Here is a 21,675-nt window from a genome sequence, read left to right as displayed (position 1 = left end):
ACCTTGCTTGAACATATCCAACAGCATCTATTTTTGTGCCTTGGAACGTGCAATTTGGCAACAGTTGCGTGTCGATAGTTGCATCTGCTTGAAAACGGATAGATTGTGGCAGACACAGCACCTCCTTATTGAGTTGATGGTTTTCCATTAACAATTGGTGTGTGCCTCTGTGATTTTCACAGCTAAACAAAGTGTTACCGGCTGACATTAAACCTGGACATTCTCAGCACCTTTTACTAGGATGCTCCCTTTAGCCATGGTTTGTTGTGGACCTTCCTACCTCTAGCATTACTGTACTATCCCCCTCCCTATTTTCCAAATGGTATCCGAGTGTCTTTTGACCATTTTCTCACTTCCATCCTTTCCACAATTCAGTGTTTCTTGCTGTAAACATCCACAGAAAGGACTGCTACAAAAAAAATCATAACAGTAATGTCACCTTGCGCCCTGTGCCAGATATCTGCAGTCGATGAATTTGAATAATGGATTATTTTGAATATAAAAAACCTGTAAACTGAAACCTGTCTAGAAAGTAAATATTATGCTCTGTATTACTTTTCCCAGATGTCACTGCCTCTAAAGTGCCTCTGGGCAACCATCTTGTGCCTTATTCTAATATCCCATTTGTAATATTCATTTTAATCTGATTATACTGTTCTGAGAAGACCTTGTAGAAGTATTACCAGATTTACTTTATCCTATAAATGCATCTGAGTTACTCATTTGGAATTCATGAGTTTGTTTTTTACTAACGTAGTGATAAGAATGCAGAACGTGCTCCACGGAGTGGTTGAGCAGAATGTCCCAGATGCTTTTTAGTGAAATCTAGATAGGTTGGAGGTAGGAAAAGATATGGTGATGGAATTGAGTGCAAACAAAGCAAGGCAGCTTCCAGATCATACACACCAGCATGAATCAAATAGCCTGTTTATATGTTGTTGATTGAATGTGCAGTTACAGATTTTGTGGTGCAGCTTTATTTGTGGTGAACTTGTTCATAATAGTAATAAGCCTATTTGGGTGGCACAGGGGTACAGTTGCTGTCTTACAGCGTCAGAGACCTGGGTCCAATCCTGACCACGGGTGCCGAATGTACAGACTTTCCCCTTATGACCACATGGATTTTCTCGAGGTGCTCCAACTTCCTCCCGCATTCCAAAGATGTGCAGGTTTGTAGGTTAATTGGCTTCTGTAAATCGTCCCGAGTGTGTAGTATAATGTACAGGTAATCATTGGTCAGCATGGACTCAGTGGGCCAAAACGCTTATTTCCATGCTGTATCTCTAAACTAAACTAATTGTCAGGAAATTGCACCATTATCAGTATAATTCTCTGATCAGAAAGATAACAGTATTTTGCTTGAATAAAAAGCTACTATCAATTCAGCAAAACAGGAGGAAAGAATTGTTCAGGATATATTTCCTTCTTGAGTAATTCACAAAATATGTGATTGGTGATATTTGTTAGTGATATTCTTGGATTTGGGGCGTAAGATTAAGTGAGCAATAGCAGGTTGCTGTAGTGGAGGTGTAATCATTGTTCGGCAGCTGATATCACTATACTTGTCTCCCTTTTATGCCCAGGCACCTATTAGACCAGTTAGTTTATACAAGTCCTCCCCACCTTACAAAGTCCAATTTGTGTCCAATGTGTACAAAGAAGCATTTGAAAGACCAGTGGGATGGATGTGCTGGTTGGTGCGGGGCTGGAGGCATCTTCTGTCAGGGTGGGACTCAGTTCGTGGCCACTTTCCCTACTTGTGAACTGTTCAAGTTACGAAAGCTTCACAGGAACCGAATTCCACCAAAATCTGGGGACTACCTGTATTTACATTAAATTCCATTTGAATTTGTGTTGGAGACACAACAATATCAAAGATTTTGCCTTATAATTCCTTAATTATGGTTATGAGAGTTATCTAGCCGGGTTGTAAAAACATATAGCATCAGAATGATATTGATTGGCACCAACTTTAGATTTTGTACACTATTGGCCATCTCCACATCAACTTTCATAATGTGAACAAAGCATTGAGATTACAAGGCTGGTAGACTACTTTGTACTCCGAATGGTATGTTAGCATTCATAGCAAAAGGATTTGAGTATAGGAGCAGGGAGGTTCTTCTGCAGTTGTACAGGGCCTTGGTGAGACCGCACCTGGAGTATTGTGTACAGTTTTGGTCTCCTAATCTGAGGAAAGACATTCTAGCCTTAGAGGGAGTATAGAGAAGGTTCACCAGATTGATCCCTGGGATGGCAGGACTTTCATATGAAGAAAAACTGGATAGACTAGGCTTATACTCGCTGAAATTTAGAAGACTGAGGGGGGATCTTATAGAAACATATAAAATTCTTAAGGGGTTGGAGAGGCTAGATGCGGGAAGATTGTTCCCGATGTTGGGGAAGTCCAGAACCAGGGGTCAGAGCTTAAGGATAAGGGGGAAGTCTTTTAGGACCGAGATGAGAAAACATTTCTTCAGACAGAGAGTAGTGAGTCTGTGGAATTCTCTGCCACAGAAGGTAGTTGAGGCCAGTTCATTGGCTATATTTAAGAGGGAGTTAGATGTGGCCCTTGTGGCTAAAGGGATCAGGGGGTATGGAGAGAAGGCAGGTACAGGTTACTGAGCTGGATGATCAGCCATGATCATATTGAATGGCGGTGCAGGCTCGAAGGGCCGAACGGCCTACTCCTGCACCTATTTTCTATGTTTCTATGTGTCAGCTGTTTGCGAATCCAAGTGTGTGGGGGTAAGTTTGACAAAGTTGACCAGTCTTTGCCAATTTTTATCTCAGTCTGACAAGTAAGTGAGCTAAGATAGAAGTTTTACAATTTTTCCTGAGCTTCATTATTAATGTAAATCTTCATTGAAAAGTAACTACTTAAAAAAAAAACCAATTGACAAGCTAAACTTTGTAAATGCCAGAGAACTTGTTTATTGCGTCAGTTGGAGGAATACAGCGACATATATAGAGAGCAGATCTGAATAGTCAGTGTTTTGCTCTGAAAATACCTTCCATTCAGCAACCAGACATCTATTCTAAATTATATACTAGATTGATAATTTCTTATAACATATTTGAAGTTTACAGAAGATTCCAAAGCTAAGATGCGGCCAACTGTGATACAAATATGGAGTAAGTAGTCTGATGCTTCATCCTTGTGTTCGATGGCTGTCATGAGCACTTGAAGAGCAAAGCACTTTTCATGGGCAATCAAATTTCGACAGGGTTGTATAGATGCCATTCCTATTAGTCATGTTGATTGGCTCAGAGCTTTATTTATTACAACCTGCACTTTATAACATTACTGTGATAGAACACACGGCAACTCAGTCCTGCATCTCATTTCAAATTGTAACTTTTGCTAATTATCTCTCATTTAAAAGTGTTGCAATGAGGAAACATCTGACAGTGGAAGCTTTAAGGGCCTGTCCCACTTAGGCGATTTTAAGGCGACTAGGCTGTCACCGACAGTTCGCTGGGGTGTTGCGGTCATGATCGTGAGGAATCTTCAAAGAATCGTAGTGGATCTTGGCGCGTCGCTGAGAAACCAACCGGTATGACATTTCTCGGCGACAGCTGGCTTGTCGCCAGGTATCGTTGCTTATTGCATGCAGTCCCCAGGTTTGCGAGATGCATTTCGAAGCACATAATATTAAATTAAGTAAAGTCATGTGAAGATACCATAAAATACTTATGTTTAACCGATTTATTTACCGTCAGGACATTTGACAGGTAGATTGGAGGCGACAGTTTGACGGTCAGGTAAGCGTGGGAATTTTCGTGATGTTTACGGCCATCAGTGATTACATTTAAAGTAGGCTCCCAACCCAGATATGCAACCCAGAAACCAGATATGCATCTCCCGTATATTTTCAAAGAATGCCCACACTCCGCACAAAAATCCATTTAACCACTTTAAAAATTAAATTTCTTAATACTGCTATTAGTAAACTGGAAGTCAATCCAGCTTATGCCTTGTTACAATGAAGCTTGGATTTCAAGTAACCCGGGCAAGATGTTATATTTCAAAACTCTCAAATACTTACCAACTTGTCAGTGATTTCAGCGGAAATTAGGAGGCCGGAGAAGCATTGACAGCGTGGGAATTTCGTGATGTTTCCAAAGATGGTGTAATCTCGACCTGACACAGCATTGTCGTGGTCATTGTCGTCGGGTAAAAGAAAATTTCGGCGATCTGCTACGACTTTGACAGTCGCCGGCAGTCGCCTTAAATATCACCTAAGTGGGACAGGCCCTTTACTGAACTAATTCTTTTCCAGCTATCCCTTGGGTGCATGTGTGTGGTGGAAAACTTCAGAAATAAGAAGGCTGTTCAAATCCTGATCCGTATACTTGAGCATCAATTCTTAGCTGCCTAGGATTACACAGAGTGTGAACAGCACACCTGTGACTAGTGGCCTACCTCAGGGTTCAGTGCTGGGACCATTGCTGTTTGTCATCTATATCAATGATTTGGATGAGCACGTACAAGGCATGATTAATAGTTTCAGATGACATTAAAGTGAGTGGTATTGGAAATAGTAAAGATGGTTGTCAAAAATTGCAAAGTATTTTGATCGGTTGGGCACGTGGGCGGAGGAATGGTTGATGGAGTTTAATATAGAGAAGTGAGGTGTGGCATTTTGGGAAGACTAACCTGTGTGAACCAGATAGTGGGCTCGCTGGTGCACTTTGCGAGTCAGGGGAGGCATCAGAAGCTGGGGCTTGAGAGGCAAGCCAGAGTGGCATCAGCAGGACCGCCCGCAATATCAAGGGTTTACTGTATTGAGTATAGAGGTTGGGAGGTAGACACAAAATGCTGGAGTAACTCAGTGGAACAGGCAGCATCTCTGGAGAGAAGGAATGGGTGATGTTTTGGGTCGAGACCCTTCTTCAGGCTGAACTTGAGTCTGGGGTTGGGAGGTCATGTTACAGTTGTACAGGATACTGGTGAGGCCACATTTGGAGTACTGTATTCAGTTTTGGTCAGCCTGTTATAGGAAAGATGATGTTAAGCTGGAATGGGTGCAGAGACGATTTACAAGTATGTTGCCAGGACTCGAGGACCTGATCTAAGGAGGCAGGTTCTGAGCAAGCTGTGACTTTGTTTCTTGAAGTGCAGGAGGATGAGGGGTGATCTTATAGAGAAGCCTATAAGATCATGAGAGGATTAGATCGGGTACATGCACAGTCCTTTACCCACAATAGGGGAATCAAGATCCAGAGATTATCGATTGAAGGTGAGGAGGGAAGATTTTAATGGGAGCCTGAGAGGCAAACTTTTGACACAAAGGGTGGTAGATAAATGGAGCCATAGGAGCTAGTTAAGGTGGATACCATCACTAGGTTTAAGAAGCATTTGGACAGGTACATTAATTGGTTTGGGCCAAACACAGGCAGGTGGGACTAGTGTAGATGGGGCAAATTGGTTGGTGCGGGCAAGTTGGGACACAGGGTCTGTTTCCACGCTGTATGACGATGACGAAAAATGCTGTTTTCACATGCTATCTCAAAACAGCAACCATGCAGTTGGCTATAGATAACTCCATAGCTTCAATCTGAGGTACAACATGGCAGTTAATCTTCATTATCTTGGCCAACCACATCAATTAACACTGGTAGACACAAAATGCTGCAGTAACTCAGCGGGTCAGGCAGCATCTCTGGAGAGGCATGGGTGATGTTTCGGGTTGAGACCCTTCTTCAGACTGATGTCAGGGGAGGGGGCGGGACAAAGATAGGATGTAGTAGGAGACGGGAAAACTAGTGGGAGAACTGAGAAGGGGGAGGGGAAGGAGAGGGACAGAGGAACTATCTGAAGTTAGAGAAGTCAATGTTCATACCCCTGGACTGTAAACTGCCCAAGCAAAATATGAGATGCTGTTCCTCCAATTTGCGCTGGGCCACACTATGACAATGGAGAAGGCCCAGGACAGAAAGGTCAGATTGGGAATGGGAGGAGTTGAAGTGCTGAGCCACTGGGAGATCAGGTTGGTTAAGGCAGACTGAGCAGAGGTGTTGAGCGAAACAATCGCCGAGCCTGAGCTTTGCCACTAATTTTCCTTTGCCACTAATTTCTGTTGCAATAAAGCCAATTTGAGGAACAAGAGTCAAGAGTGTTTTATTGTCATGTGACCCAGATGAAACAATGAAATTCTTACTTGCTGCAGCACCTGAATATGTAAACATAGTACACAAAACAATATGATAAATGAGAGAAAAAAAAAGTTCAGTGTGTGTATATATATATATATATATACACATATACCCACAGGTACGCACACGCACACACACATATATATATCTATCCACATACATATATATATAACCACATACATACACATTATATATATATACTAGACCAAGTGGACCCAAACCTCTCCTGCATTGGTGCAGCACCCTCCCCTCCCCCTCCCCCCCACTCCATCCCCCTCAACCCCCCTTATCCTCCCCCCCCCTCCCTAGGATATAGATTTAAGCTTAAAAATGTGAATAACCTAAAAAATATAACGGTGAGGGACGACGGTGAGTAACATGGGCCTAAAATTGTCGCGCTATCGTGTACCGTTTTGGCTGTACTTCAGGAACAACTAACAAACAAGAGTTTTAGTATATAGAAGATATATATAAATTGTGGCGGATCAGGCCAGGCCACTACAATATAAACATAGCACAAAAAGTAAGGAAATTTGTGTTTGGTAGATTATTTCTTTGTTGTAACAATGCTTCTTGGCAATAAATCTTATACCGTTGGAAAGCCTGTTTATTTCCCTTTTAAATGGTGCCACATTTGTAAGGAACATGCATTTGTGGGATGAGCAGCAGAGCTGAGTATGTGGGTTGCGCCCATGAAAAATCTGCCAAATCTTCTCTGCCAATGCCAAACAGCTTATTCTGCCATTGACTCTTGTTCGGTGTTGTTGGGTGGATTGGATGATTGAAGTCTGAAGAAACAAGACATATTGGCAATTTAACAATGTATTCATTTAATAAACAGTAGCGTGTGGAAGAACCATACACAGCCACAACAGCCTGGCACCTCCTCCTCATGCTGGTCACCAGCCTGGTCACACACTGTTGTGGGATGGCATCCCATTCTTCAACCAGCATTTGTCGCAAGTCAGCCAACGTGGTTGTGTTGGTCACTCTGGCACGAACAGCACGCCCAAGCTGATCCCACAAGTGTTCAATGGGGTTGAGGTCAGGACTGCTGGCAGGCCATTCCATCCTCTCCACTCCCAAATTCTGGAGTCTCTGAGAAACCCTGCTCTGTGGGGGCGAGCATTGTCATCTTGGAGGATAGAGTTCGGTCCCAGACTGTGGAGATATGGGATTGCTACTGGTTGCAGAATCTCATCTCGATATCTCTCTGCATTGAGATTGCCTCCAATGATGACAAGCCTCATTTTTCCAGTGAGGGAGATGCCGCCCCACACCATCACACTGCCTCCACCAAAAGATGTTACTCTATCGGTGCAACAAGCAGCATAGCGTTCTCTGCGTCTTCTCCACACTTTGACCCTATGATCCAACTGCCGTAGGCAGAATCTGGACTCATCGCTGAACATAACGTTCCTCCACATGTTCAGGTTCCAGTGCACGTGTTGCCGACACCAGCGCAAACGGGCCTGACGGTGAAGGGCAGTCATGGCAGGCCTCCTGGCAGCCCTATGAGACCGGAGATCGGCTGCGTGCAGTCTGTTCCGAATTGTCTGGGCAGAGCCGTCGGCCATATCGTCCTGCAAACCTTGACTGCAAATCTGTAGAAGACAGCCTACGGTTCCTAAGTGCTGACAGGGTGAGGAAACGGTCTTCTTCGGGTGTCGTCTTCTTGGGACGCCCACTTCGCGGCCTCTCTGACATCCCCCGTTATATGGAACTTGGCCTTCACTTTGGAGATGGTACTAGGGCTCACTCCAAATAATGCCGCAACTTGGTTTTGCGGAACACCAGCTTGAAGTTGCCCTATCGCACGGGCCCTATCCAGATCAGTCAAACGTGGCATGCCGATTCTTGGAGCAGACACCTACTGACCACTGTAGCAGGGCCCATGCTCACAGATGCTGCCAATCAGGTGCCAATCAGGCACCTGATTGTCAGCCCCTGGGGGTACCAGAAGCTCAAAACAAGAGTCAATAGCAACAGCAGAATAAGCTGTTTGGCATTGGCAGAGAAGATTTGGCAAATTTTTCATGGGCGCAACCCATATACTCAGCTCTGCTGCTCATCCCACAAATGCATGTTCCTTACAAATGTGGCACCATTTAAAAGGGAAATAAACAGGCTTTCCAACGGTATAAGATTTATTGCCAAGAAGCATTGTTACAACAAAGAAATAATCTACCAAACACAAATTTCCTTACTTTTTGTGCTATGTTTATATATAGATATATACACATATATGCATATATATGTACACACACACGCACATATATATATATACATACCCACACACATATACATATACATACACGCACATACTCAAAAAACAAATAGTAGTGCAATATTAATAATGTCTATTGAAGTTCAGAGTTTATTTGAGGTTGCAGTGTTTAATAGCCTGATAGCTGTGGGGACGAAGCTGTTCCTTAACCTGGACGTTACAGTCTTCAGGCTCCTGTACCTTCTTCCTGATGGCAGGGGTGAAATGAGTGTGTGGCCAGGATGGTGTGGGTCTCTGATGATGCTGGGTGCCTTTTTGAGGCAGCGACTCCGATAAATCCCTTCGATGGTGGGGAGGTCAGAGCCGATGATTGACTGGACAGTTGACAACTTTTTGCAGCCTTTTCCACTCCCGGGCGTTCAAGTTGCCGAACCAGGCTATGATGCAGTCAATATGCTCTCTACTGTAGAAGTTCAAGAAACTTCTGTACACCTGTAGAAGTTCAAGAAAATCCTCTCTGACATACTGAATGTCTGTAATCTTCTCAGGAAGTAGAGGCGTTGATGTGCTTTATTTATAATTGCATCAATGTGTTGGGTCCAGGAAAGATCTTTGGAAATATGCACGCCCAGGAATTTGAAGTTTTTGACTCTCTTCACCATCGTCCCGTTGATATAAACAGGATTGTGGGACCTCATCCTTCCTCTTCCTAAGTCCACAGTCAGTTCATTGGTTTTACTGATATTGAGAGCCAGGTTATTGTGCTGGCACCATTTGGTCAATCGGTCGATCTCACTTCTGTACTCTGACTCACCATCACCATTTGTAATTCGTCCAAAAACGGTGGTGTCGTCGGTGAACTTGAAGATGGAGTTCGCACTGTGTCCGGCTACACAGTATGAGTGTAGAGTGAGTGGAGCAGGGGGCTGAGCACGCAGCCTCGAGGTGCTCCCGTACTGATTGTTAATGAGGAAGAAGTATTTCTGCCAATTCGAAGGGATGAGGAAGTCGAGGATCCAATTGCAGAGGGATGTGCAGAGACCCAGTTCCATGAGCTTGATAACCAGCTTGGAGGGGATGATGGTATTGAACGCCGAGCTGTACTCTTATAAACAACAGCCTGACACAAGTGTTTTTATTGTCCAAGTGGTCCAGTGCGGAGTGGAGAGTCAGTGAGATCGCATCCTCCGTTGACCGAGAACAGCATCTCGTCTTCCAATCAGGCATCATTGCAGCAGTCAGTAATTGGGGAATTTGAGACATCGAGTCTTTCTGTATCAGAACTGGTCAGTTTGAACAACTTTCAATATTTGTTTACCTCTCTATAGATGCTGTTGTTTATCATACTCCGAATAGACGATAGCCCATTGCTTCCTTTCTATCTTAACTGATGCGGTAAATTATAAGTAGGAAGGAACTGCAGATGCTGGTTTAGATCGAAGTTAGACACAAAAATACTGGAGTAATTCAGTGGGTCAGGCGAAAAGGAATAGGTGACGTTTCGGGTCATTTAGTAACCTTTCAGATTATCACAGTTAGCTTGTAAATTACCTGTTCCATGACTATTTATGAGAAGGGCTTGATTGGTTCAATCTTAACTGATTAAAAACAAAGCGAAAATGAAAGAAGGGCTTGCCAGGGAAAATAATCAGTTGCACAAAACTATTTTGCCTACAATAAATGTGAGTGTACCTTGCAGAATGCAGAACCTACCGTTTCGTTGATGTTGTTTCAAGAATGTTCCCAGGGCTGTCAAAATGCTTCTTCTATTCGGCTGCTGGCGTTGGTTAAAGGAGCAGAGTCTGAAGAAGAGATCCGACCCGAAAGGTCGCCGACCCGTGTCCTCCAGACCCGCTGAGTTACTCCAGCATCTTGTGTTGTATTGTATGTAGGAAGGAACAAGATACTGGTTTACGCTGATGCTGGAGTAACTCAGCGGGTCAGGCAGCATCTCTGGAGAGAGGGAATGAATGGGTGACTTTTCGGATCGAGACCCTTCTCCAAACCATGACGGAATGACTAGAGGACGGTGATAAATTTCTATAAAAAACGACTTTAACTGAGTTTTTTAATCTTTATCACCAGTCCAACCGGCTCTGTTGCGCTTCACGGAACAAATGTTTCCTTTAATAAGGGGAAAACATGTTCAAAAGCTTTAAGAACCTGGAATACACCCTCCCAACTAAATAAACGCCTCGACCACCGCTCACCTGGGTCGGATCGGAGCGGCTTGGCCTGGCCGCCCCCTGGTTCCCTGCTTTCAACGAAGTGAGAGGAAAAAGATCGAGCCGACCGACCGAGTGAGTGAGTGAGCGGCGCCCGCCCGCCCGCCCGAGCGGTGGCGCGTGCGCAGTGGCGGTCTGCCGGTTGCTCGCCTCCCCTTCCCCCCCCCCCCCCCCCACCAGCCTTCCCCTTCTCTCGCTCGGGTTGCCTTGGCCACCCCTCCCCCACCGCTCCCGCCCGCCCGCCCGCCTCTCGCAGCCCGGAGCCAGCCCGGCCAGCACAGCGAGCCAGCAACGGCAAGCCACCGCCACAGCGCCTCCACAGCACAGGCCTCCCACATCCACGGGCTCTCGTTGCAGGCGGCGCCCGGGAACAGGCGCCCCGAGCCGGGCGGCGGTTTGCAAATTTACACCGGGGATCGAGAGGTGGGTTTTATTTTTTTCCCCTGTATTCTTCCTTCCACGCGTGTTTATTAATTTAACATCGAGGTGATGGGGTGGGCGGGCGGAGGCCGCGCCGGCGGTGGGTGTGAGAGGCGGGCTCCGGCGGCCTGTCGTGGTGGTTTTGTTTTAGCTCGGGCCACACGCCGCGCGGCCTAACCACCCGGTCCGGTCCCGTCCCCTCCCCCGGGCTCCCGTCCGCCTTTGTGTGCCGAGCCTCACGCCCACTGACCCTGAGGAGAGGGGCGGAGAGTCCTCGCCCAGCCTTCGGCCCGATCCAGCTGCCTTGCAAGCGCAGGCCGCGGCCTCGGGTGCCTGTCAGCCGGCCGATTCCCGGCTTCTATTGTTTACAGGCCGCGGGCAGAACGGCCGGTGTGTGGGGATGCGAGTCGGTGGCTGGGCTCGGTTGCCGGCTACATGTACGGGGGGGCACCCACCTCCATCTGGCAACATTATACTACTCCCCTGCCCGCCCGGAGTTGAATGCACTCCTACTCCTCACCTACACCTGTCCCCCTTCCTTCCCTCCCTTCCTCTCAGCACAGATCTGGGTTACACACACAGTGGTCTGGTACGATTACACACCCCTCTCCGGTTTATAGAGCAGAGCGCTCTCTCTCCCTCTCCCTCTCCCTCTCTCTCTCTCTCTCTCACACACACACACACACACATTCATATAACCCGTGGAGATGTGCCTTGCACATCTTACTGGTGTAGATCTTAAACTATGGTTCCAACAGATTCGGTTTTGCAGTGAAGTCTCTCACTGTACATTGTAGGGATATCTCCTTTGTAACTGTTCCCCCTTAACATTTGCAATACTAATGCTCTGCAAAGTTCTCTTATTTGGCTACATAAGACATATCGTGCATTAATACAGTTTTTTATGTGTATGGATGATAGTTGCAATTAAATACATTTCTAGCATGAATAGCCCTCCCAAGTATGCTGTCATTGAACAAGATCATGGCAGAACTACAACTTCAACTTGACCTTCTTGGTATCCATCAGTCCATTATTGTCTTAGAATCACTGGGTCTCTTGATTTGAATGTGCTAATACTTGAGCATCTGCAGCTCGTTTGAAAGTACAGTATAGAATTATAAACATTCACAACCCTTGGAATGAAGAAAATTCTTCTGATCCTCTGTCCAAAATAACCATCCCCTTATCCTGAAGATGTGATCCCAGTTCTTCACTCTGCAGCTGGGTGAAGCAGTCTCTCGGCATCTGTCATGTAGATCTTGTAGATTGTGCCCTAAGAATTGAAGGCAGATTTTTTTCCAGCAAGACAGGGAACATATAGAAACATATTATAGAACATATCATAGCAAGAGAGATTTTCATTGTAGTGGCATGTGGATCATCAAGGGAGTGCCCTTTTTTCTATACTTGCGTAAAAGTCTTAGTTACTAAGAAATGGATGTTCTTTTCAGATGAAAACGGAACTCTGTGTGATTTGATTGTACAAAGAAATCTATCAAACTTCAGCTTTGTACTTTAATATCTAAATTGTAATGATTCAGATTTTTTTGTGACTACGTCTTTATTACAAGTGTATGTTACTGCTGTGATCTGATGGCCTTTTAGTGGAATAGAGTTTGATTAAGTTGGACTGCTATCTATTGGTGAATGAAGGTTTAGTTCATATTTAATATGTATATATTTTTCAAGTTTTCTGCATTACCTTATTTTATTCTTCAGAAACAAGTCAGCCTGTCCAATTGTACTGTGGATAGTATGTAAAACCCATTACAGGCTTTGTATTGTACGGGAAAACTGTAGATTGAGAAGAATGTTTACCTAAATTTACTAGAGAAAAAGTTAGCGCCTGGTTAACTGAAAGATGGTGGTTAGAGTCAACCGTGATATTCCTTGTATGGGGTATATGGGGAGTGACTGGACCATGTAAGCAAATGTACTTTTATTGAATACTTTGTTATATGAGTCCACCTTTCATGTCACGATGTTGTTAATAATTTGCCGGCAAGCCACTTGTACCCGGTTAACTCTGGTAAAACACTGGCTCCTTTTCATTCATGCCTCAGTGCCAGCTGACCAAGATGTGTTGCCGACCTGTCAACACCTCTCCATGTGGCCTCAGCTCTCCTTATCTCAGTAAGTCCTTCCAGGTCATCAACTCTGAGAAATTTTGCCGACATTCATTTTGTGCACAACAGAACAACTCCACTTTTCATCACTCCTCCATTCAACTGCCATTATTCCATGCATTCTCTTCAACATCTCATCCTTCAAAGCAAATTTTGGTTAGTTGTGTTATCCTCTAAAATGTTCAATATTAAAAGTTTGTTTTTTAACCCAACAGTGCGATGTTTTCATAAATTGGAGGTGCTATATAAAAGCATGTCCTAAATTCATACATTAAACATTATTTGCAAATAAGAATTCAAAGTTCAACAGCAGAAGTTACCTCTGTATTTTTCATATAGTCTTGACACTTCTGAACTGTCTGTAGCCTTTGGAGAAATTGACCACACCATCCTCTTCCAAGTTGCTTTCCACCATTAGCAAATGCTTGTTTGTTTCCATTCCTGTTCTGTTGTAGCAAGTGGATGGCCTGCAATGACTTATAGTCCTGCACCATTGTCTCGGGTATCCTCCAAAGTCTAATCTTTGGCCCCTTCCTATTTTCTATTTGCATGTTTTCTGTTTACAACATAAACAGTGTACACTAACAACATCCATATGTATCTTGCCATTATGGCTCATGATCTCTCCAGTCTCTTTTAGTGCCTAACTGGCATGGAATGAACAGATGATTTCTCCAAATAAATATCGGGTAGGCAAGAACCCATAGGCTTTGCCTCCTAACCATTGATTCTGTCACTTTCCCCGGCAATATGCTGATGCTCAGCCAGGTTGTTCACAACTTTGGCATCACATTTGACCCCTATATGAGCTCTCGACTACACATCCATGCCATCACTCAAATTGACTATTTTCATCTCCGTAACAGTGTCTGACTCTGCAGCTGTTTGCCATTACCCTCATTCATGCCATTATTGCCTCTAGACCTGACAGTTCTGCGCATTCCTTGCCTGCCTTCCTTGTTCTATCATTCATAGATTAATGGTCATCCAAAACGGGTGTTCATATTCTGGAAACCATACCAAGTTACCCCCGTGCAAGCGACCTACACCGACTTCCAGATCAGTGACAAATTCATTTTTAAATTCTTACTCATTTTAGCTCCCCTCTGGCCACCTTCCTTCTCCAAAGGGCTCAATGAGATCACAGAACCAAAGCCCTTTGATAAATACTGGAGTAACAGGGTAGGGCAGGCAGCATCTCTGGAGAGAAGGAATGGGTGATGTTTCGTGTCGAGATCCTTCTATGGACTCCAGCATTTTGCATCTATTTTCGATTTAAACCAACATCTGCAATTCTTTCCTACACCCTTTGATAAATAAATGCTTCTCCATTTTGAGTCTCTTAAGCACCCCTTGATTTTAATTGTTTCACTCTAGTTCGGTGCTTTCAACTTCCAAGAAATTTCTGCCCTTAACCGTACTATTTTTTCTTCTTTTGAGATGCCCCTCAAACCCTTTGTTCAATCTTTAATCATCTATCCTAACATCTCATGTTTCTCATTTACAAATTTAGTTTGACATGGCTTCTTTGAAGCCGTTCAGAATGTTTTAACGTGTTAGCGGCACCATATAAATACAAGTAATTTAAACCATTGACAGCTGCATTTCACTATTTCCTTGCTTGTGGCAGTTACCCTGAAAATTCTGCATAAAGATATGATGTTAAGTAGCTGGAATGTAATGTGGAAAAATGTGAGGTCATCCGCTTCTGTGTAGAAATAGAAAAATTGTATTCTTAAAAAGGTGAGGAATTGGTCATGTTGACGGGTTCAATGGACCAAAGTATGTTTGTACACAGTTTACTGATAGCCAACGATACAAGTGACAAAGAAGGTTAAAAAGTATGTCATCCTTTATTACAGAGGATTTGAATGCAGGAGTACAAAGATTGTACTGAGATTATGTGGGACCATGGCGAGACTGCATCTCAAGTAATGTGTAGAAACCAGGAACTGCAGATGCTGGTTTATTTTTTTAAAAGACACAAAGTGCTGGAGTATTTCAGCCGACCAGGCAGCATGCCCTGGAGAACATTGATAGGTGATGTTTCGGGTCAGGACCCTTCTTTAGATAGTCAGAAACAAGGTCCTGACCCAAAAAGTCACCTATCCATGTACTCCAGGGATGCTGTCTGACCTGCAGAGTTACTCCAACACTACGTGTCTTTTTTGTTTGTACTTGTCCTAGGAGTGCAGTGGAGGTTCATCGTACTGGCTCCAGGGATGGAGAGCTTGTCGCCCCTTGGGGTGAACGAGTGGTTTAAGTCTAGAGTTCAGAAGAATGAGAGGTGGTTTTAGATAGGATGTTTTATCCTGAGAACAAGGCTCATAGTCTCAGAATAATGGGGCAACTATTCAGGAATAAGGTGAGAAATGTTTTCACTCAGAGGATGGTGATCTTTATAATTGTTTACCCTGGATGGCTTTGACTGCTTATTTATTGATGGCCTTCATAATCAAAATTTATATCTCTGAATATTCAAGGAATTGAGAAATATGGGATAATGCAGGAATATTGTGTTAAGATAGAAGGTGGCCAAATGGCCTATTGCTCCTCGTACTTATGTTCTTGGCAGATTGGATGTGAAATTGTGAAGAGCAGTAATGTATCAGTTTCATATCCCTGAATGTTTGATGCTGTTCATGTATTAGGTGCTGAAATTAAGGAATGCAGTGGATAACACTCTTGTGTATATATATATATGTGGTCTGTTCTACGAACTGGTGAGATGTGGGTTTACTGCTTGTAAGTTTCCCATAAAGTGAGTTCCTGATCTGCATTGGCCTGTAGATTGGGGGGGGACGGGGGGGGGAGGGGGTGGGGGACGACGACGACACTGGGGGAAGGAGTTTAGTGGGAAGATTATGGGAAGATTAAATGCTGCCCCTTGCCCTAAAAGAAGAAATATGCAAAAATTAACTTGGAAAACACTTGCGAGCTAAGCATACATGGATGCAAATACTGTAGGTGAATTTAAACATAGAACTGAAGTGGATTTGACAAATCCCTCTATTTTGTTTTTTCCAGGGATTTGTATGAAGTGAGATATATATCATATATATAATATGACTGATTTTAATCATTTGTTTGGCAGGATCAAAGGGCTTTGATAGAATGGAAAGGATGTAAATCCAGCAATGGAATGATGGTCTGAATTGTCTCTTTGACTTGGATGGTTCTCTGGTTGGACATCAAGTTCCATTACACAATAAGTTCTCAATTTTGATAGTTCATATTGTACTATGCATATTGGGACTCAACTGGCAGCTGATTTCTCTGAGTCCTAGGAGGAAGCTAACACCTTCTGCTTTGTCACAGAATAGCATCACGTTGAATCACTTGAGACTTTATTTTGCCTTAAATATTTGTTCATAATTTATACTTCTGGCACCTGACTCTTGTTAATACTAAGGGAAAAATTGCCACATAAATAAACTTGTGTTTTCCTGTTACAGCACCAAGTTAAAATGAGAGGGTTTTGCTGGGATATTTGTCCCTCATTTTGAGGTAGTCGATCATATAGTGTCAATCTATTCTGGCAAAGCTTCCTGTGCTTGAACTGGAATTGTTTCGCCCAGATGCAGTTCCTCCCTTGGTGATGATAGGGTTCTGTTTTTGTGAACTGTTCGTAACCTGGACAATTTTCAAGTTGGAAACGAGGGTGCGAACTGAGTTCCCACACGGCTGAAGATGCCTGCAGCCCTGCTACGGGTGGCAAATCCCCAAATACTGATTTCTATATATGGGCTGTCCATAAGTTGGCTGTTCATAATCTCGCAAAGAACTGTGTTTGTTTCACAGTCTGTTGGGACAGGCAGAACATGGGAACTTTGGGCGAGAGCTCAGTGTGCATGAAAAATTTCAGTTCTTGAATCTCTGTTGGGTGATCTGGAACATGACCCAGCTACGTTCAGTAATCCTTAACAAGATTTGTTGAATCACAATTTTGAATTTTTCAATTTGGCATCAGCCTGGACTGCTTTTTGAGGAAAAGAGTCTGTATTTCCACCATGCCTTCTTGTCGCCTATTTGAATGTAATGTCCCCTTGTTCTGGCGTCTCCTCAGACAAAAGTACACACTCCCTTCTGAGGACATGCGAGAGCTGCAGCATGAGAGAATCTATTCAGCTTTATATGATGCACAGTATTCTGCTATTGAGAACATGGTCCCCTTCACTGGCTTGTCAATAAGCAGGATTTTTGTAAAATAGTTTAAAATGCACAGGCCCATGGCCTGGCAGCTTTGTATGTGGAAGTGTTAAGGGAAAACAACAGAGAATACTAGGAGCTGCTGCATTTGGTTCTTTGCTCTGATTTTTGATTTTGTGCGATACAGTAGCAACAACAGCAATTGGTGTTAGTGTAGTGTCAAGAAAAGATGGAACAATATTACATAGCTTCTTTTCTTCCAAAATTGATTTGAGCCCCATTCATCTGGAACAGACTTCCATTTTCCATACCAAATAAACGTGCAAAGTTCAGTTCACAAGTAAGTTCTGATAAGAATTTCAACCTGAAATGTCAACAATCCCTCGACCTCCACAGTTGCTCTCTGGCTTGCTAAGATCGTACAAGAGTTTGTTTTTTGCGCACTCCACTGTCCAATACTTGCTGAATTATACAGAATATTGTCAAGAAGCACCCGTTTTAAAATTTGCATTCTGTTCCAATGGCCTTTATGCTTCCACTCCCCCCGAATCGAAATCGAATTGCCTGAAGTTAAAAAAGTTAATTATAACTGACATCTCTTGGCACTGGATTTAATTGCTCCATTTTTGCCCCTTCAGCTACTCTAGCCCACAGCTCTGAAATTGCCTCTGTAACCCTCCTTTAAGGTGCTTCTTCAAAACTGACCAAACACGATTGTCTTCCGAATATTTGCTTGTGGGCAGGATATTGAAATGTGATTATTAATGTTCATGTAAAACATCTCAAGACATTTCAGAATCAAAGATCATTTATAAATGGAAGATAGCCACAAAATGCTGGAGTAACTCAATGGGATAGGCAGCATCTCTAGAGAGAAGGAATGGGTGACGTTTTGGGTCAAGACCCATCTTCAGACTGAGAGTCGGGGGAAGAGGGCCACTAGAGATATGGAAGGGTAAGGTGTGAAAACGTCAGACCAAAGCAAACTGATCAAGAAATGAAGAGTGGTTCATTGTTAGCTGAAGGGGAAGGTGACAACGAGGCATAAAATTAATCGGGATGACAGTGAAATTGGTCGGAGAACTAGGGTGGGGGAGGGACTAAGAGAGAGAGGGAAATCAAGAGTTACTTGAAGTTGGAGAAATCAGTATTCATACCGTTGGGTTATAAGCTGCCCAAGTGAAATGTGATGTGCTGTTCCTCCAATTTGCATTGGGCATCTTTCTGACAGTGGAGTAGTATATGTATATATGTATAAATATGATACTGGGACATAGAAGCGGGACATAGAAGCGTGACATAGACACCCAAAAATTAATTGTTGCAAAAACCAATGCAAACACATTAATTTACAAGTTTGACAACCGTCTGACTCTATCAAAAAGAAAGAAGATAGTTCCACAACCGCAAGTAGTCTTTTCAGGTAATGTAAAATTTACCACACAAGTGTTAATGTATGTAACATGGTGTCTCAATGGCATTTGATTGCAAAGGTAGAACTTCTTTTTTCTAATTCATTAAAGTGTAGTTATACATCCTATCCGTGGCGGTCCACAATGAAATTGGACAGTAAACCAATTTATTTACCATCAAGACATTTGACAGATAGATTGGAGGCGACAGTTTGACAGCGCGGGAATTTTCGCGATGTTTTTGGCCTCCGCCATTACATGTAAAGTGGGCTCCAAACCCAGATATTCAACCCAGAAACCAGATATGCATCTCCCTTACATTTTCAAAGAATGCCCACACACTTTTCTCAAAAATCCACTGAACCACTTTTTTAATTAAAAAAGAAAATACAGCTATTAATAAACTGGAAGTAAATACGGTTTATTCCTTGTTACAGTGAAGCTTGGTTTTTAAGTAACCAATACAAGGTGATATAGTTCAAAACCCTCAAGTACTTACCGACTTGTCAGTGAGTTCAGCGAAAATTAGGACGCCGGAGAAGCATTGACAGCGTGGGAATTTTCGCAATGTTTCAGAAGACGCTGTAATCTCGACCTGACTCGGCTAGTATTTCCCCCAAAATACATTTAAAATACAAACAAAATCTTACCTTTCAAAACACAGACAGGATGGTGTCCGATGGGCTGCATAAATGCTTGCATTAGGAAGATAGCGCTGGACAATTGAACGTCTCCTGTACGTAACCAGCAGACGCTCCGAAGACACGAAGGGTCATCAGGCTGCAGCACCGTCAGCAGAAAACTGACAAACTACACTTACCCGCGGGCTCTTTCATGACAGCAATGTAAATGGTTTTATAAGTTGACAGATCCACCAGACATGAAAACAGCGGGTTACTGATGCCTGCTTATGTACGTAACGATTTGGACACGGAGAACAAAGTAAGCACAGTATGTCTCCTTTGCTTTAAAGTATGTTGAGTTAAGAATTTTTGGCCATGTATTTTTTTTACTTGGCTTGAGCATCATAGAAACAAATGAATATCGATTCGAAAAATATTAATTTTTCATGATTTCCAACGGCATCTTACGTACGTAACTCTCAGGACACGATGAGTTACGTACATGTGCATGATATTTTTGACTCACCCACATGAATATGTGCAACTAATTTCTCCAAGCAAAGTCGGGTTTGAAAAGGCTTATCAAAGGTCCTCAAAATAAATTTGTTTAGACAAATGTAGGCCATTACGATAGGGATATATTTTCACATAAATTACGATGTGTAAAAAATGTCACATTTTCGTGTCCAATTATCAGTAGAAACCTAATACAAATTTTAATTTTACAACAGTTGAGGGAAGTCTGGAACCATAAGTTTATATTATGTATTACATGGCTATATGAAGTAACACACACAAGTAAAATTTTCCCATCAAGTAAACAGAATACACTTGTATCATATTTATACACATATAGTAAATGGAAGTTGCCTTTACTGACAAAGAATATTTGTGCATTAATGGAAGTAATATTTCTGACTGTTCTGTGTCCACGTCCTGTATGCTTAAAACCTATTGTGGATTTACTTTCAGTGGATGTCACCCTTCAAGACATCTCAAAGCTGTATAATAAATTAAGCACGTTTTGTTGTAATGTGGGAAATGCTTCAACCAGACTACGCACATCAAAGACAGCAGCATTGTAATTTTGACCAGATCATATGTTTTACAGTTATGTTGGGTGACAAACAAAAATTGGCTGACATGCTAGGGAGAAACTCCCTGTTGTTCTTCTCAAATGATTGCCTGGGATTGTTTACTTTCAGCCTAGTAATCCTTTCCCATGATGGAGCTCGGAAGAGAGCACTTGCTTCAGAAACCTGATGAAAGTCATGCTGTTGAGGTAGCCAGCTGATGTAATGGGGGCCTCAATGCCAGGGGATGTTGGCCAGGGCGAAGGCATGACATTGGCTGACTTGTCCTTCCCTTAAATCTGGAGGATTTTGTGGAGATAGTTAATGGTTATTGATCTCTCAGAATTATCTTAAATAGTGTTAATGCCCATTAACCACATAACAGCAACAGCTTGGTTACATGCACAACTTGCTCTAGCATGCAAGTCTTCAGTACTTCAGCAAGGATGCTATCTGACCCCATAGCTTTTGCTGTATCTTGTGCTCTCAGCCGCTTCAACATGAGGTTTATCACATTGATTAACACTGGCCTTGGTGAGGGTCTTGGTATAGGTAATTTTGCTATAATGTGATAGTTGTGTTTCTAAGAAACCCATGTTATGGGAAATAGCGTTATAAATAATGTCCTTAAATACAGGAGAGATGCCGGAAGACAGGAGGGTGGCAAATGTTGTGCCTCTATTCAAGAAGGGCTGAAGGGACAATGCTGGGAACTATAGAATCAGAATGTATGGGGTAACTTTTTCACACAAGGAGTGGTGAGTTAACATCTGTGGTTGGAAAGTTACTAGGAGAGTATTCTGTGGGATAGGTTATACAGGCATTTGGATGGGCAATGGCTGATTAGGGGTAGTCAGCATGGTTTTGTATGTGGGAGGTCGTATATCACAAATCTGAGTTTTTTGAAGACATGACCAAAACGGTCGATGAGGGCAAGCTGTAGATGTTGTATTATAATGAATTTCAGTAAGACATTTGACAAGGCTCCGCATGTTAGGCTGCTCTGGTAGGCTGCTCATGGAGCCTCTGGTAGGCTGCCATGGAAGATCGCATGGGATCCAACCACAATCACAATAATACTTTATTCAGGCATGTGAATTTTCCACGTGTGCGGATTTCTGCGTTTTAAAAATCCATTTTCCGCGCCTTTTGCATGATTTCCGCATTTTTCACTGCCAAATAAACGGAGAAATCTGATCGAAAAAAAGAAATAAATAAAAATAAACGTATAGACTTGTAATGAACACTAGGGTTCCAC

At 43.0% G+C, this 21,675-nt stretch overlaps 1 protein-coding gene across 2 annotated transcripts in view; it reads left to right on the top strand.

Moving 5' to 3' along the window:
• Positions 1–10,855: 10,855 nt before the first annotated feature.
• The window catches only part of LOC144595864 (INO80 complex subunit D-like), a 94,399-nt gene continuing 83,579 nt past the window's right edge, over positions 10,856–21,675 (top strand). For both annotated transcript variants that reach the window (XM_078403671.1, XM_078403670.1), the window contains exon 1: positions 10,856–11,034. The gene's annotated coding sequence lies outside the window, so the exon portion shown is untranslated. The remainder of the gene's footprint in view (positions 11,035–21,675) is intronic.

Source organism: Rhinoraja longicauda, chromosome 8 (assembly GCF_053455715.1).
Source record: "Rhinoraja longicauda isolate Sanriku21f chromosome 8, sRhiLon1.1, whole genome shotgun sequence".
Taxonomy (NCBI): domain Eukaryota; kingdom Metazoa; phylum Chordata; class Chondrichthyes; order Rajiformes; family Arhynchobatidae; genus Rhinoraja; species Rhinoraja longicauda.
The sequence above is the reverse complement of the archived record's forward strand: the minus strand, read 5'-3'. Positions and strand labels throughout refer to the sequence as shown.